The sequence below is a fragment of the Notolabrus celidotus genome, chromosome 20 (genome assembly GCF_009762535.1).
Source record: "Notolabrus celidotus isolate fNotCel1 chromosome 20, fNotCel1.pri, whole genome shotgun sequence".
NCBI classification, from domain to species: domain Eukaryota; kingdom Metazoa; phylum Chordata; class Actinopteri; order Labriformes; family Labridae; genus Notolabrus; species Notolabrus celidotus.
The window spans coordinates 10275390-10292282 of record NC_048291.1 but is presented as its reverse complement, the minus strand read 5'-3'; positions in this window follow the sequence as shown (position 1 = coordinate 10292282).

The following is a 16893-nucleotide window of genomic DNA, read 5'->3' as shown; positions in this document are numbered from 1 at the left end:
CTTAGCCAACAATAAGCGGGTCAGGACGTGTGTATCACTTTTAAGTGTCCTCTGGAAACACTTCCGTTTATTTGCTGTCTATTTGCAGTGCATTTTTGTGATGTGCTGTGCTGTGGTCTTTGCAGCGCGTTTTCTAAATGCTGCGCATGTTTTGTCAAATTGATGAAGCTGTTTTCTAAATATGCTTGTGTTTTGTCTTTTGCATGTGTTTTCTTATGTTGCAGTTCTCTGAGCTCTCAGGGCCACCTTAGTAAACAGTCTGTATGGAGAGCAAAAGCAAGAGGATGACCATGCGCCATCATGACATCCAAGCTACCATTAGTGGTAACCTCGCAACGATTTATTTATGCCCATAAATGGATATGTACATGCTTGGGCAGCTACCAATTGGTACAAGATGAAGCTATTTCACTTGAACAACAATTCTGTATTTGTAATGGGCAAAAAAATGATCACATTTACGTTCACAGACGTGAATGCTGCAAGGAAGTCATTTGATGTGGACCACTGAAACCACCGGAATCACAGAAATGTTGGCATCCATTTTTGGAGGCGTTTATAACCTTGAGTAGTTAGAAAGAAAGAAAGGTACTTTATTGATCTGGGGAAATTCAATTTTCTCACTCATGCTAGTTTTGGAAATGCTACACATACAGTGTTTTTTTGGTATATACATACAAATGCACACACATGCAGTGGACATGCTTAGGGAGAGATGTCAGAGTGAGGTTACTGCCGTCAACCAGCGCACCCAGAGGTTCTGTGCCTTGCTCAAGGGCACCTCGGCAGTGCTCAGGCAAGTGAACCAGCACCTCTCCAGCCACCAGTCCACTTGCCAAACTTCGTCCATACTCGAACCGGCGACCCTTCGGTTCCTAAGCCAAGTCCCTATGGATTGAGCTACTGCCGCCCCCATGAGTACAGACGATGATTGCAGATGGGTCCAGAGAGTGGCTCAGCATAAATATACAACCAATAAGACTGCCTTGCCTGTCCTTGATTTCAAGGTTTGAAAAGTTTTGTTCCTATTAACTATACATCTAGAAGCGACAAATATACATTCAATGGAATAACCTTGAAAAAGTAAACAAAATATTTAGCATCATAAGCTAATTTCTTGTGACAATTAATAGAAGGGAGAGATATGTTCCCTGCACACATAAATGTTCTTGTCAGGTAAACTCTCCTGAGAGTCAAACACCTCAAACTTTGTGTTACTGTATCTGACACTGTAACACTCTAAATGCTTTGCACTGATTTGGCCTGACACACTCCAGTCACTTCTACCAGCCACCCTTCTGCCTCCTCTGGCTCTGGTTCTCCATGGCAGCCGTGGATAAAGGTTATTTCCTCCTTATCATGCATGTCTGTGTCAGGGTTGACAGAAGTGGTTAGGTGGATGTGATCCAATTCAGAGAAAGTGAATGGGTTTAATAGTGGCTCACTCCTCCTTCATTCACCTGCTTGGGTGTCCACCCACCTCTGATCAATCCTGTTTTGCTCTGGTTTTATTTCTACTTTGTCTAATTTGCATTAAGTTTGTGCGTCACAGCTGGGAGTACTCTATGTGCACAGTTCTTTTTTTCATATGTATTTCATTCCATCCATCTGTCTGACACTTCAAGGTGTTTTTTCACTGTGTTAATTCTGCTTTCAGAGTAAGTGCTCACTAACTCTTTTTTTCCACTCTGAATACTTCTAAAAATCAAATCATTAACCTTGAAAAGAGGCAGTCGTGACATTTTGTGATTTTAAATGTTGGCTGTGAAAGGAAAGTGAGTTATTTTAAACTTTGGCAATAAAATGGCCTTTCTATTTGCAGAGTAATGACATTTGCACAAAATTTGCCACACTGAAAAAGTTATTTAGTCCTTTTATCATTGATGGAAAACAACTTTCTGCAAAGTGCTAAACATTTTTAAAGTTCTATGGAGTTTGAATATTTCTATTTTATACCTTGAGTGCACTACACAACAGAGGTATGCTCTGATCTTATCATCAGAAGGGTGACATAAGGGCCCTCCTTGATACCTGCGCCCCCTGGTATGGATCAGTACAGTTTGGTACAGGTCAGATCAGTAACACCTGATCCAGTTTGCATTTCCACAGCCAACCGTACCCTACTTGGTGGGTGGCGTGACGTCATGGCAGCGCGACACTGTGTACCCCGCTGATAAATGCAACAAAGAAGAAAAAAGTGACACTGTAAACAAAGAGCAACGATGAAAGAAAAAAAAGTAATCTTCCTGAAGTCCACTGGAGTTTTAAACATGGCGGAGTTATGTGTTGTTCTTTATTACCACTGTCGCACTGGAAGTTACGATTCTTTCGACCAATCAACGGACAGCAGTGTTTCTATCTCCACCTTCTGGGGTCGGATCGGTATGTCTGGCACCCCAACAGAAGGGTTCCAAAAAGTGGGATGGTACGGCTCAGTAATTTGGGGACCTGTCCCGGCTTTAGTCATTGGAAACGCCACAAACCGTACCGAGATGAACCGAACTGAAACCCCTTGGTGGAAACAGGGCTTTATTCATAACTTTGGTAATATATCTCCCTTTTGATTCCTTAAAGAATCATAATTAGAGTACTTACGTATATGTTTCAAATTTTGAGTTACTTTTTAATATATAAAAGAAGACTTTAGTGCTTGTTGTTGGTGTGTTAGTATCCTGGCAGTGACGCCTTCTTTCCCTGCTTTCTACACCCTACATATTTTCCACAATCCCCTCCCAAAAAATAACTTAAAAGTATGGATCCACACCTGTTAGCAGGTCCAACAAAACCTTTTAAATCACGTTTGAAAGAATGACTAATCTAGCATCCTCGGTGATTTGGTTCAGGATCTTTTTCAGGGTGCACCAACACTAAACAGCCTCCAAAGTGTCTACAATTAGTTGCACTAAGACCTTTTCTTGTCATAAGGAAGCAGTTCCATGAAATTATCTCACCCATTATTTCCAATGTACAGACCAGTAAGCATGTTCATGAAGAAATAAAGACGTGTCACAGATAGTTACATTCACCTGTGTCTGGATTACTGTGTGTCAGTTACGTGTGTTCACTTCCTCTCTTTGTTTGTCTTTCCTAATGTGAGATGAATTCCTTCATTTACATGCGTGTGGGAGTACAGGATGTTTGATTAGGGGGACACAGAGGAGGTGGAGCATATCAAGCCTGATTTCCATCCAATTATCGGCTTTCCTCATAGGAGTGAGTCGCCTAGATTATTAATCTGCTGGATTTGAGTCTGGCTCAGGTGAGTGAGCCTGGTTATTCAAGACCACACGTTTCCAGGATAGGTCAACCTTACCACCTTTACAATCACAATGGAGACAATATAGATTATCAATGTGAACCATTAAAATACATTTTATTATTGAAAAATCTACTGTTTTAAGGCTGGTTAATATTTCAATCTCCTTCTTAATCTGTAATGAAATAATCTGCTATCCTCTGATAATAATATAGCCTCAGCAACAGTCATCTCTCCTGGTATAGCCAGCCGTTAGTGATTCACTCCTCATCAAGATCCCTGGTCCTCTGGGAACCTTCTTATTAGGTCCGTCACATTTGGCCGAACCTGCCGAACTAGTCATTCCCCTGGGACTGTGTCTGCTGCAACGCTACTCTATATTCCTCCGATTGCCTTTTGGAAAAAGTCAATCATCTTGCTCCCTCCTCCTCCTTTTCCCGGTAATCCTTGGTCTTGACAACAAATGAGATCACTAAGAGGCCAGAAGAGATGGGTCAGAGGACAAAATGGAGAGCTGGGGAGTCTCACTCCAGGCCTCTGTAGATTCTGCATCCTCAAACTCTTACATGTGTCTTTGTTATTATAGGCAAGTAATACTGTATGTGCCTACTCACACTGGCAGTGACTTAAAAAACGCCTTAATGTAACATGGGTAAACTGCTGGTATACGTGTTTGTTTTTTCAACAAACCATAAACAATTGCAACCACAAACATTTCACAGTGTTCTTTCATGCAAGTTCACGTTTTGGAAAATGGCGGCGATGCCAGAAATGTTACAATTGCAGGAATTACACGACTACCCAGAGCAACAATCACAGGGCTTGGGGTTGCCATTGTTTCAGTGCATAGATATAGTTTTGGGGGGGTTCGCATACCATATAAAGTTTGAATGTAAGAATGTGAGCATTTTGAGAAAGGTACCTACCAAAGTACTTTAAATTATTTTGTTATTGCCTCTTTTTTTTTTCTAATCGATAATAATTTATTTATTTGATTTTATTTTTTGGGAGGGCTTTTACACCTTTATTTATAGAGGAGAGGACATTGGATAGTGTAGGAAACTGGGAGAGAGTGGGGGAATTACATGCGGGAAAGATTCAAGCCCTGGCCGCCAGCTATATGGGCACGCAACTCAACCATTAGGCTTAGTCCGCACCCGTTATTGCCTCTTTTAAAGAAAATCTGTCACGTTTGAAGAAAAACAAGGCGGAGCACCCATATGCAGAGAACAAAAGATATATATTAAACCAAATTAAAAAGGGAAAACAAAGAGGCTTACTGAAAATGGGAAACGAAGATCGATTAAGAAAGCCACTAGGTCCAACAGAGAAAAAGCTAAATCTATACTAGAAACACTGGGGGAAAATACACAGGAGAAACAGTGGAAATACAAAATTCAACAAACTGACCCAGAAGGGAGGAAACACAGAGGCTGTTTTCGAAACGGCCCGCTACATACTACCTACTAATGTGGTAGGCAGTAGGTACTGCCTACTGCATACTTTGTTTGAATTTAGTATGTAGCATCACTGTTCTGTTCGATCTGTGTTGCAGTATACTGTGTCAGACGTCACTGAGTTTCAGAAAACGGAAGTAAACAACGACCAAACTTAAAGTGAAACTGCTTCTTTAGCATCCACTTATAATTTAAATAGTTAGGAAGTGGTTTATATAGAATTTAATCATTTTCACAGCACCTAAAAACTGAGTTCCCCCTGTCAAAAAAGAAGAAAAAATAAAAGCGGAACAAGCGCTGTGCATTGTGGGAAACAGTAAGCGAGGCAGACTGGTACGATGCACACTGTGAAGTTTTCCCGTATCAGTAGACATCCGGGGAGTTTTGTTATACTGCAGATTTTGCTCTTGTTCACATACTACTTACTACATACTGATTTGGCCAAATCAGTACGTACTGCTAGTATAGCAGGTGGTTTGAAAACAGCCAGAGCCAGAACAGGTGTGACACAAGACACGGGTGAATCTTATTAAGTGCAATCAAAGTGGAGGGAAACACACAAGATCAGGAGGTAAAACTAAACCAGACAAACAGGAAGCAATAAATACAAAATAATGCAGTTAACACTTACGACTTTTGAAATGGAAGAAAATACTCAGACAATGAATACGAGAACACAAAACATGGCACACAAAGCAAAAGACTCAACAAAAGCAACTCATGACAATGTCCTTCCATTGTATAAGTCATATCTGTTGTATTTCAGCTATGTCATGTGCAACCCTTTTGTTACCTGTATTGTATGTTCTGTTTGTGCTCCACATCATGTGATCAGTCTGCCTGAGTCTGAGTCATTAAATTAATAAAGGAGAAATGCCACCCATCTTTTACCCCTAATGCTGAATAAATCCCCATAATTATAAGGACAAAATCATGTTTTCTTCTGACATGTAGATGTTTAAAAACTGTTGTGTCCTTCTGATAAAGACTATGGATAGATAAGAAAGATGAAGGAAGTGGAACAAACCATACAACAAAGGGTTAAAGACATATGCATTTATAATACTATAAGAGCATATACAAGAACAGAGATTTTTTTTGTCACATCTGAATTTTAACCTTTAACCTTGTACATGAATTCTGCTGTGGGAAGCACTGGTTGTCTCCGGTCCCTGAACAGCTGGAGACAAGCTGTTAACATCAGTAATACTAGCGGAAAGAGTTCATCAATTCATGCTTTGTTTTTGTTCCCACTCCACAGGTGAGAAAGTGGCAGAGGAGGAGGAGGTGGAGGAATGAGGGGAGGTGTGTGTGTCTCCAAGTTTCATCAGGATCTCGACAGCAGCTCCGAGCCCCTCGGAGGAACTCATTAACCTCCATCTGAAGGATTATTAACTCACCTTTCCCTTCTTTTTCTCTCTCTCTCATCCTCCGTTAAAACTCACCACTCTTTTCATCCTCAGCTTTTCTTCTTTCTATTATTCCCTTTCAGCTTCTTCCTGCTGTTTGGGTATTGTCCTTTACTGTCACTTTAGAAAACAAGTTTAATCCTCTTAATGCTCTGTTCATGAACATTCTGTTTTGGTGTGGTCTTATTTTTGGCCAGCTGCCCTGTTATTGTCATTTATAAAGTTTCCTGCTGCGATCTGTGGACACAGAAACATCAAAACACAGCTGGTGTCCATTGGGGGACACAGCAGGAGCAGTCAAAAATTCACAAAAGTTGTTAAAAACCCAAGTTAAAAAAAAAATATGAGAACTACTGAACTTGGAACAATTGAAAGCAATCTGTTGATGCTCAGCATTGTGCCATAGGGGGTCAGGTTGATCAAACAAAGTCTAAATTTTTTGAGGTCTTGTGTTCAAAGTCTGTAACTACTGATTACATTATTGATTGATTACATTAGACTGGATTAAACCTAAAAAAAACAATTACTTGAACCAATAGACCCAAACACATACCTATGAACCTCGTGGAAAATGGGATTCCTAGGCTTCTGCAACCAGCCTCAAGTGGACACTGGAGGAACTGCAGTTTTTTGCACTTCCACATTGATTTCATTTCTCAACATTTGAGGCTGCGAACTAAACTAAAACAGAGAGCAATAGCTTTCAACCAATTCCTAGCTAACAATAGAGTTAGCTAGGATGTAGTCCAGTGCTGACACTAACTTGGGTAGTGTAATAGTATAAGACAGATATACTCTTCCAGCTGATGTTAAATGGGCTTCCATGTGTGTTGCGCCACAGCTACAGTTTGAAGGGGCTGAGACAAAGCTTCGCAGACCTTAATGGATATCATCATTGAAGACTACTTTAGACGTGGAGTCTGAAATCCTGAAATAACTTTTTTGAGGGCATCCATTATTTTCAGTTACAGCATCAATAAAATAACCTGCGATGATATGAGGGTTATTGATAGTTTTGTATGCTTCTAGCCATATCATTTTTCTTGAGAGACCATCAATGCAACCACTGATGCATATTCCATAAGGGTTTAATTTGTCATAGCCTTCTATATACATAGTTTGGCCCATGACTGACATACACACACCGTCTCAAACAGTTGTGCCCACGCAGTTCTACCCCATTCCCATCCATCAGTCGCATCAATTGATGCACAGTTTCTCTGTCTGTAATTCTCCTGGCCATCCAACATCTTTGGTGCATCCACCTGTAGCCGTGTTGCTTGCCAGACGTTTGCAACTGATGGTCTATGAAGGCTGCCACTTGAGCTTCATCTCTCTTATTTTTTCTCCTCCGCAGTTGGTTATTCTGTAGCTTTCTCTCCAAGATCCAGAGGCTGACTTTGATATTGTGAGATTCCTCCCAAACAACCATAAGTTAGCTAGTAACCCAAAGTATTGAAACCAAGCGGCAAACTCCGGTCTCAAACGATGAAGCCAATGCGGAAGTGCTATAAACTGCAGTACATCGAGAATCCGCTTGAGGCCGGCTGCAGAAACACCGGAAACTACATAGATTTGAATGGGAAAAAGACGATCTTTGCAGCATTAATAAACATGTTTACAGCCTGGTTCAAAAAACGGCTTGGCCCTATGAAGCTAATCTCTCTAATGGCACACACTGTACGGGGAGTGAATTTTTTTCTAACGTGACGGTTCAGAAGATATTAGGATTACGAGTTTTGCCCAAATAAGGACACGACTGACGTGACTCCCGGTCGGGAACACACAGCCATTGGCTAAGAGGCTCACACTACGTCACACTCTGCCTGGTTGAGTTCCGCATTACCAATATGGCTGCTGCCGTCGATTTGCTTCAAAACAGCTCTCAGGAACAGATGGGTAACGTCACGGATACTACGTCCATATTTTATACAGTCTATGATTGAAACCCAACACAGCAGTTAGATAGCAATGATAGGACAGGTTTAAATCAAGCGGCAACCTCCAGTAGTGAGAATTGAAGCCAATGCAGAAGTGATGAACTGGACTTCATCAAGTGTCTGTTTAAGGTGGGCTCCGAAAGTACTGGAAACCTCATAAAACACAAATTCAAAAAAGCTGATCTTTACAGCAGATATAAACATGTTTACAGCCTGGTACCAAAAAACCAGTGTAGTCTGGATTGCTCATTTCTCTATCAGCACACACTGTACTGGGGTAAATTTTTTATAACGCAGCAATTTCGAAGATATTAAGTTTACAAGTTTTCCATTATGAGAGGCACAGCTGACTTGATTGACAGGCGGGAAAATTGTAGTTGTTGGCAAGGAGGCTCATAGCCCGCCTCTTTACGTCATACTCGCTCACCAGCAGTTAGGTTGACATTCAGCATATCCAATATGGTTCCTGCCTACGATTGGCTTCAAAACAACGCTTCAGAAACAGATGGGTGAAGTCACGGAGAGTACGTTCATTATTTATACACTCTATGATCTAAATTCCTAGCATTTATTTAGCTATTGTTAAGGGGAGCAAGGATAAAGTGTGATATGTTGTATTTACATAAATTATGGACCCAGACCTTGGCCTGAAGTACCTTTATGTGTTTCTCTTTGTGATTGTGTGCCCTGCTCTAATGGTTTTCACCTGTGCCTCAAATGTCGCACCTGTCACAGTTTACCCTGAGCTTTCTGATGTATCCAGTCACTCACCATCCATAACCCACCCCGGGAAACCTAAACTCTACCTGCAAGTTATTTCATTGAAACACTGTTTTTCAAGACTTCATCCTTGCCTCCATTTTGTGTCTGTACTGTGGGTCCTAACCATAGACTGTGTAAAATATGGATGTTGTATCTGTGACATCACCTATCTGTTTCTGAAGAGCTGTTTTGAGACCAATCAACAGCGGCAGCCATATTGCTTCTGTTGAGCCAGTGTGACGTAAAGAGGTGGAGTTTGAGCCTCCTAGCCAACAGCTGCAGTGTTCCTGCAGTCAGATGTGTCTCTCATTGGAAGACTCGTAATCTCAATATCTTCAAAATTGCCGTGTTAGAAAAAGATTCACCCCCCCTACACTTGTTTTTTGTACCAGGCTGTAAACATGTTTATTTCTGCTGTAAAGATCATCTTTTCCCCATTCGTGTGTGTGACTTCTGATACTTCCGGAGCCAGCCTCAAGCGGATCCTCGATGAACTGCAGATTTTAACGCCTCCGCATTGGACTCATATTTTTAGACTGGAGGTTGCCGCTTGGTCCTCACCTGGATTTGTTACAACATCAGTGGAGATGACCTTTTGATACTAAGAACCTGAGGCTTGTATTACTTGAGTGAACCGTGTAGTGAACAATGTGTCAGAGCTTGTGCCAAAGATGAAATGTCACGTGACTGTATACCTACGAATAAATGTATGAAACAGTAGGCTACATCTAAACAACAGAAGTCTAGTTTTATTTCATAAAGCACAAGCTTCTTGGGCTTGTATGTGCCAAGTTTGGAGCTTTAAAGCATCAAATCATTTTCAGCACAAATAGGAAGAAAGCTTCATAAGACTTCATCGCTAGTATTTAGTTTTATGGTTCCCTTGTTTCTCCGCCACATCTCCTAACGGGGACTAGTGTTAACGTCTCTTCATGTTAGTCCTTGTGTTTTCACTGTGTCATTTTAAACCTTTTAAACTCTCTTTGGATATTTCATTATAAAGTCTATATATTGGATCCCTCCTCTTTGGAAGTAAGTTGCATATGTCCTGCTTTTGGAACAGAGATACAGAAAGCGACCTAGGCATACAGACATACAGAGCATACACAAAACTTTACAAAGGATATTTATGAAAATGTTTGTTTCTACTGATGCACACTGTCTTCATAGTGAAGTCTTAACTTAGCTGAAAGAGTGGATTAGGAGCCCTAAGATGCATCAGAGCTGAAGTGACAGCAGAAAGCTAGCACACACACTGTCATGCACACAACTAATTTTAGTCTGTGCACGAGTAGACATACACACATGTACACATTTCAGAGCACTCTCCGCTCTTCCAACATGGCATCCTAATAGCTGTGATATTGAGCGGTTGTCGTTTAATCTTAGAGGAGAAATGCAAGCTGAGCCTGGAGATGAAAAGAGATGCCACATCTCTCACAGCAATATCTCTTCTTTGGCAATAAGTTCAGATTTCATTATACATTATGCAAGGCACAATCTTCTGCTCTAAATGAAATGTGCATGACACCTCAATGGCTGTCTGACCTGCTAGATTGGAAAATGGGAGGACTGAAATTACCTGGATAAAAAGGCACATCATGGGCACTTCGTTTTTAGTATTGGTAGGTTTTCTTTCATGATAATGTTGGTCCTAAAGCACCACCACTCCCAGCCTGTTTGGGTTTTCAGACCAGTGATAGGAAAAGCTGAGAAGTGGATTGGATGCCAGAGTATCCATGGAAACAGTCTTGACATCAAAACGTCAATCATGGCTCTAAAAGGTTGCATGTGCATGATTGATAAGGATGAGAGCAAATGTGACAGAAGAGTGTTTGTTTTAGTTAAATGTGCTCATCTTAAATTTGTAAATTATTAACATTTACAAGCAATGTAGAAAATGCAACTTGACGCTGCATTTTTTTATGGTTCTTGTATTTTCCTCTAATCCCCATGATTTTCTTTCTGATTGTGAGTTTATGCTTTGCCTGCCCTTTTATTTGTGCATTTATGGTAATTCAACAGCCACCCCAGTGAAAACACGCCAACTGTTTTGGGAAAAAGCAAATAACTGTTGGGATGCATTATTCAAATGTCTTTGTTGATTTCTTCTTTTGATTGTAAATATCCCTTGATCTGTATTTTAATTGGTATTTATTTCCTCCCTAATGCCATACAGGATAAAAGTCTTCTAAGATTTCTTCCATCAAGACCCCAGGGAGCAGGAACAGGTGCTATTTTGAAAGTAGCAACAGTAATTTATCAGCAGAAAAACATTGTCACCTCATCTCACAAATAACATCAAACTTGTTAATGTCACATCTCAGCTCTTAGTTGCTATCTGGATAGTGTGCATTTGACAGCAGAGCCTAGAGAGAGTGTCTGGTGTATTCATTTTTGTTTGCATGTAATGTTGCATTATGGGATCTTGGTATGTCTGACAACTGTTGCAGGTATACACAGCATATCACATTATTTTAACAAGTGTTATTACATGGCTGTGTTAAGTACTTGATTCAGATAGGTCCTTTTTTTGTGTTCATAGTGACGGTGTAATATTTCTTCCCAGCAGAGTTGCTATGAAAATCACACCATTGCTATGGATACAGATCTAATCACAGATTCTGGTGGACAAACTGTTATCGTAACAATCCCCTGAGAGAAGACCAGCTGACGTCACTTTTATTCACAGTAGGAAAAACAAGAAAAGATAAGAACAGCTGAGAGAAACTAGGAGGTTAAAGACGACGGCTATGACTGAGAAATCTGCAATATTGAAGATGGTGCATACTAAAGTAAACACTTCACAGAACATGTTGGTGTTCAAGGACTGATTAATGGAAAATCAAATTTCAGACTCTGACAGTGACAAGGATGGAAAAATTTAACAGGTGCAGTGCTGATTCATATGATCCTGTTCACCTTGTTTTACTTAATCATAAAAATGTTCAGTTTAATGTGAGAAAAACAGCTAAGTTAGCTCATTTTAAGGAGGCTACAGTACTCACTATGGACCAGGGATGTGCTTGTTTGAAGACTAAACAATTTAACATGGTTAACCCTTGTTAGTTAGCACCAGAATTACTAATCAGTCAAACAGATAATCAATACCTTTTTATAATGGTAGGCCTGAAGTGCCATTATGCGTCTCTCTTTGTGATTGTGTGCCCTGCCATCATTGTTTTCGCTTGTGCCTTGATTGCCACCCCCCGTCATAGTTTAACCCTTAGTTTCCTGATGTAATCAGTAGGGATGGCCATATGACAACAAAACTCTGAAGCTTGTATTAAAGTCACAAGTGTTATTCAATGGTTGTGTTAAGTACTTGATTCTGATTGACTACAGGTCATAGTGACGGTGTAATATTTCTTGACAGCATAGTTGCTATGAAAAACACACCATTGCTATGGGTAGTCATATTTTGTGTCCCAGCTACCCACTGCTAGCCGGGTCTGTACTTATGAATACTTGTAAATACCACAATGCTATAAACTGGTATAATGCAAAGTCAGCCTACTATCACCTTCAGAATATATCAAGGATTAAAGGACTTATGTCTCGGCAGAATGCAGAAAAACTTGTCCATACATTAGGCTGTCACTCTGATGAACACTAAACCATAACAGTGTCATACCTGTCAGATAAATACTCTCTGTAAATATACATGTAGATATACAATGCAACAATTCTCAAGCAGAATTCCATATTTCTATTTTTTGTATTATTTAACTTCTATTTTATAATGTAAAACTACCTCTGCAACTCACCACTGCACTTTATCATATTATTTTAGCCTGTACATATTAGTCAAGCCTATTTGTTGTTTCTTTGTATTTATAGCTAAGGTTATTGTTATTATATTTTATTTTATTTTTTATTGTAGTTCTTATTCTTATTCCTATTCTTATGCCTTGTACAAAGAGAGCACAGTTTACCAAAGTCAAATTCCTTGTGTGTTCAAGCATACTTGGCGAATAAAGCTGATTCTGATTCTGATTCTGATTCTGATCTTTAGCAGACTAGACTACTGTAACGATGTTTTCACAGGACTCCCTAAAAAGTCCATCAGACGACTGCAGCTCATACAGAATGCTGCTGTTTGAGTCCTAACAAGGACCAAAAAAGTAGTCCACATCACTCCAGTTCTTAGATCCCTACACTGGCTTCCTGTCTGTCAGAGAATAGACTTTAAAATCCTGCTGATGATTTTTAAAGCACCTTAAGATACATTACTTAACCTTCTCAACCTCTGAGGTCATCAGGTAGGAGAGAACGGGGTTGGTTGTCACACGGGTTGGTTGGCACACTCGTTATATCTCACCACCAGAGGGCACTGTCTCTCAAATTGGGGTATGGAAATTTCCAGAATTAGGATCAGAGCTCACCTACATAGTCCTCTCTGGAGTAAGACAGCTGAACTTGAGGTGAAAGGACTTTTTGGGTTTTTCATGTCAAATTGTAAATATTCAGCTCCTCAGTATTTTTCTTCTAGGCTTTTAAACGATGGGTTTACAACAAAACAAGTGTTACCCTTACAAAGTGTGAGGGGAAAGCTATAGTTTAGATTTTTATTAGCTAGCTAACTACTTGTTAGATGGTTGTTAGCCTTGATGCTAGCAAAAAATTCCAGTTGGGGTTGGTCGTCACATTCTCTTTGTGGTTGGTTGTCACATGTAACGCCTAGTTGGGATGGCCATTATTGTTCGGCCTATTTGTTTTGTTATTTATGTTGTTATATAGGCTGGCCTAAAGATGTGTTTCCTGTATATGTTCCTTGCTCATTTTATGTTAAAATGCATTAAATTATGTAGGCCTATCACTTGTCAGTGCAATTCAACTTTCAAATTTAGTTCTGCCTTCTTGCCTTTTTTAAAAGATTTTTCCCATTAAATTACCATTGTGACAACCATCCCCATAGTGTGTGACAACCATCCCCATGATGGGGTTGGTTGGCACAATGTGTCAGAGTGTCTTTGATAGTTAATTGCCTCTTTTTTACAATGAGTTGGAAAATGAGAGGGATACATATTTTAAGCCAACACCTTAAGTTTCAATTTAATGTTGGATTTGACTATTGAAAGATGTTTTGAAGAGGAGCAATCATCAAAACAGTATCAAGTGTGACAACCAACCCCGTTCTCCACTACTGGTCTGCTTTCAGTGCCTCGAAACAGAAAGAAACATGGTGAAGCAGTGTTTAGTCATTATGCACCACATATCTGGAACACACTCCCTGAAAGCTGTAGGTCTGCTTCAACTTTCACCTCTTTTAAATCAAATATTAATATTTTTTTTAATTTGCCACTGCCTTCCATCTAAGCTTATTTTAACTTGCTTTAAATGCAAATTTTAATTATTTTTTCAATATATTATATTTCTAATTATCCTGTTCTTTTCTGTTTTATTTGTCATTTTAATGGTGCTCTTTTATGCTTGTCTGAATGTTTCCAATGCTTTTAATGTTTTAATGTTAAGCACATTGAGCTGCCCTTGTGTATGAAATGTGCTATACAAATAAAGTTGCCTTGCCCTTGCCTTGCCTAAACAGATGTAAAAAAAAGCAACTAATGGCATCTCATAGCATGGCACGGTTAGGCAGCATTTCCAAATGTATATTTGGTGTAAAAGCATTGAATTTATGATTAAGTAACACCAGCTCCTGCTCACCCTGTTAAGCTAGATTAACCTGCATATTAAAGACGTACAATAATTGTAAGTAAGGTTGATTCGCAGAGGCTATAGTCCGTGTCGCAGTGGTTGCAGGTTCAACTCCTTGCCGCTATGATTTTTTGCATGCCTTCCCCCACTCTTCTCCCAATGTTTCCTGTCTCTCCCAGCTTATCCAATAAAGGCAAAAATGGCAAGGACAACAAAAAAACTTTTAGAGGTTGATACGTCATTCCTCCAGGTATGATATTGACTGGATTTAAACATGTTTTTTTGCCTTTTTTTTAAGTTTTACTGGCAACCATGTTTGGTAAAAAAAAAAAACTCCTTGGTTATCATTATTTTAGAGTTTAAATATCTCTAATAACCCAGCCTTCCTGTAATTCTAACAACTGTGGGTTGATCGGATGTGATTGAGCAGTATGTGCAAGCAAGGAAGTACAAAATAAGCCTGTGAGTATGTAGGTTGAGGAAGATCACTGCAATGATTCATTACCACAAAACGGATACAAAGACGGATGATGATGAGGAGGGTCTCAGGATACAAAGCAGAAGGACTGGCGGAAGGGCCATGCATGTACTTTAGGAAGGCAAAAAACTGTTTAAACCAACATCTTAGGACGGATGAGCAACAAAATAAAGGATAAAAGGCAAGTTTTCCAACTTAGCAAGATGGGTTCTGCAATTTTTCTCTTACTTTTAGTACTCAGAGTAACCTTAACTTGAATTTTCCCAGGTAGGAAATCATTTTCTTGACAGTTTGGACCCGAAATTAATGCAGAGTAAGGAGAAGGGCTGAGGCCAAAAGAGAGCAAGTAAGAGGTAATTGAGTTTTGATTCTAGTGTCTCCTAAACCTAACTGGTTCTTGGAAAATCTGATTTTAATTCAGTCCAACTAAAACCTGACATTTTAATACCAACATAAAGAGCACAGAGAGAAACATACACCAATATCTCTCCTGAAATTACTGTACCAAAGTGTTCCAACTGTGGCAGAATTTTTTTTCCTAGTATGACTCCTCTGCTCATGCCAAAAAGCTGATCAAAGAGATATCTTTTAGTGCCTTTAAATGTGTTTCCACACTTGGCCTTGGCTTTCGGTGCTGTCTAATATGCTCCCAGCAAAAGCAAAATAAGATGAAGAGCAGAAAATCCTGTGGACAAATTTTCCACTGAGAATAAAGAAGATCAAAGAAGTCTAAACTCAAGCAAAAACCTTTACATTCACACTTGAAAGCCTCATGTTGAAAAGCTTCATGTTGAACTTTGCGTGGATTAAATGATTCCCTACTAGAGTGGCGAGAAATTCAATGGTAACACAAACGAAGCACAAAAGACATCCCCCAGTCTCCCCCCTTCTCCCCCTCTCAGTCCATTCACCTGAGTGTAATGCAATCATTAAGCCGGCTTGTGACGCCAATCTAACACCAGTGTTTTCTTCCCTAGACGGATGGCTCCAATAAACCCCTTATTAATGTTGGCTCCAGCCCCCCACCTCCACCACCACCCCTCACACACACATACACACACACGCACACTATCAAACGATCTGAGAAACAAGCTCCGCTCTCCACAGTAACCCCGGACTGACTGGGCTGAGAGGTTAGAAATGTAAAGGCCAACTAATGATGTTGAGCGGAAAAGAGACAAGGAAGCCGGGTCTCTTAGCAACAGTTTCTCCTCTCCTCTGATACTCAGAATAATTCGGGGCCTCTGTGTGTGTGTGTGTGTGTGTGTGTGTGTGTGAGCAGATGTATGTTTCTAGCAGCAGGTTTCACCATGTTTGACACAACAAACAGCTCAGCATAATGTCCTGTGGTAACTTGGATCAAAAATTGCTTATGTCTTCTAGTGTGTGAGCAGCTGTTAGTTTTTGCCTGGTGCTGCCACACAATAGATTTATTTGTTTAACACTGTAACTTTGTAAAATTTACAGCTGGATACATAACTTCCTGGAAGCCAAAACGCCTCATACCGACTCCTGGTGCTGTCACCCACACTCACTACTGTGTTTCTTATCTAGTAATGTTCCGCTCCCAACAGATATTAAAAAAAATGTAATCACATTCAACACAATTAAAACGACATTTCAAAACTGATTGGCCATAAGAACGTCACATCATCCCTTGAACCAATAATTAATAACAATCACTTTCCACCTGGACAAGGTACATGTGTTTTTAAAAATTGGTTTGAAAAGGGTGTTAAAACAATAGGAGACTTGTTTGAAGTAGAAGCAATTATGTCCTTCCAGCAGCTTCAGGACAAATTTGGAATATCCTCCTCAAATTTTTTCGCATATTTGCAGATTAGAAACCTTATTTTAACAACTTGCAAGTTTCCGAATGATAAATACATCAGGAGCCCTCTTGATACATTCTTACTAACTCCAAATATTTCTA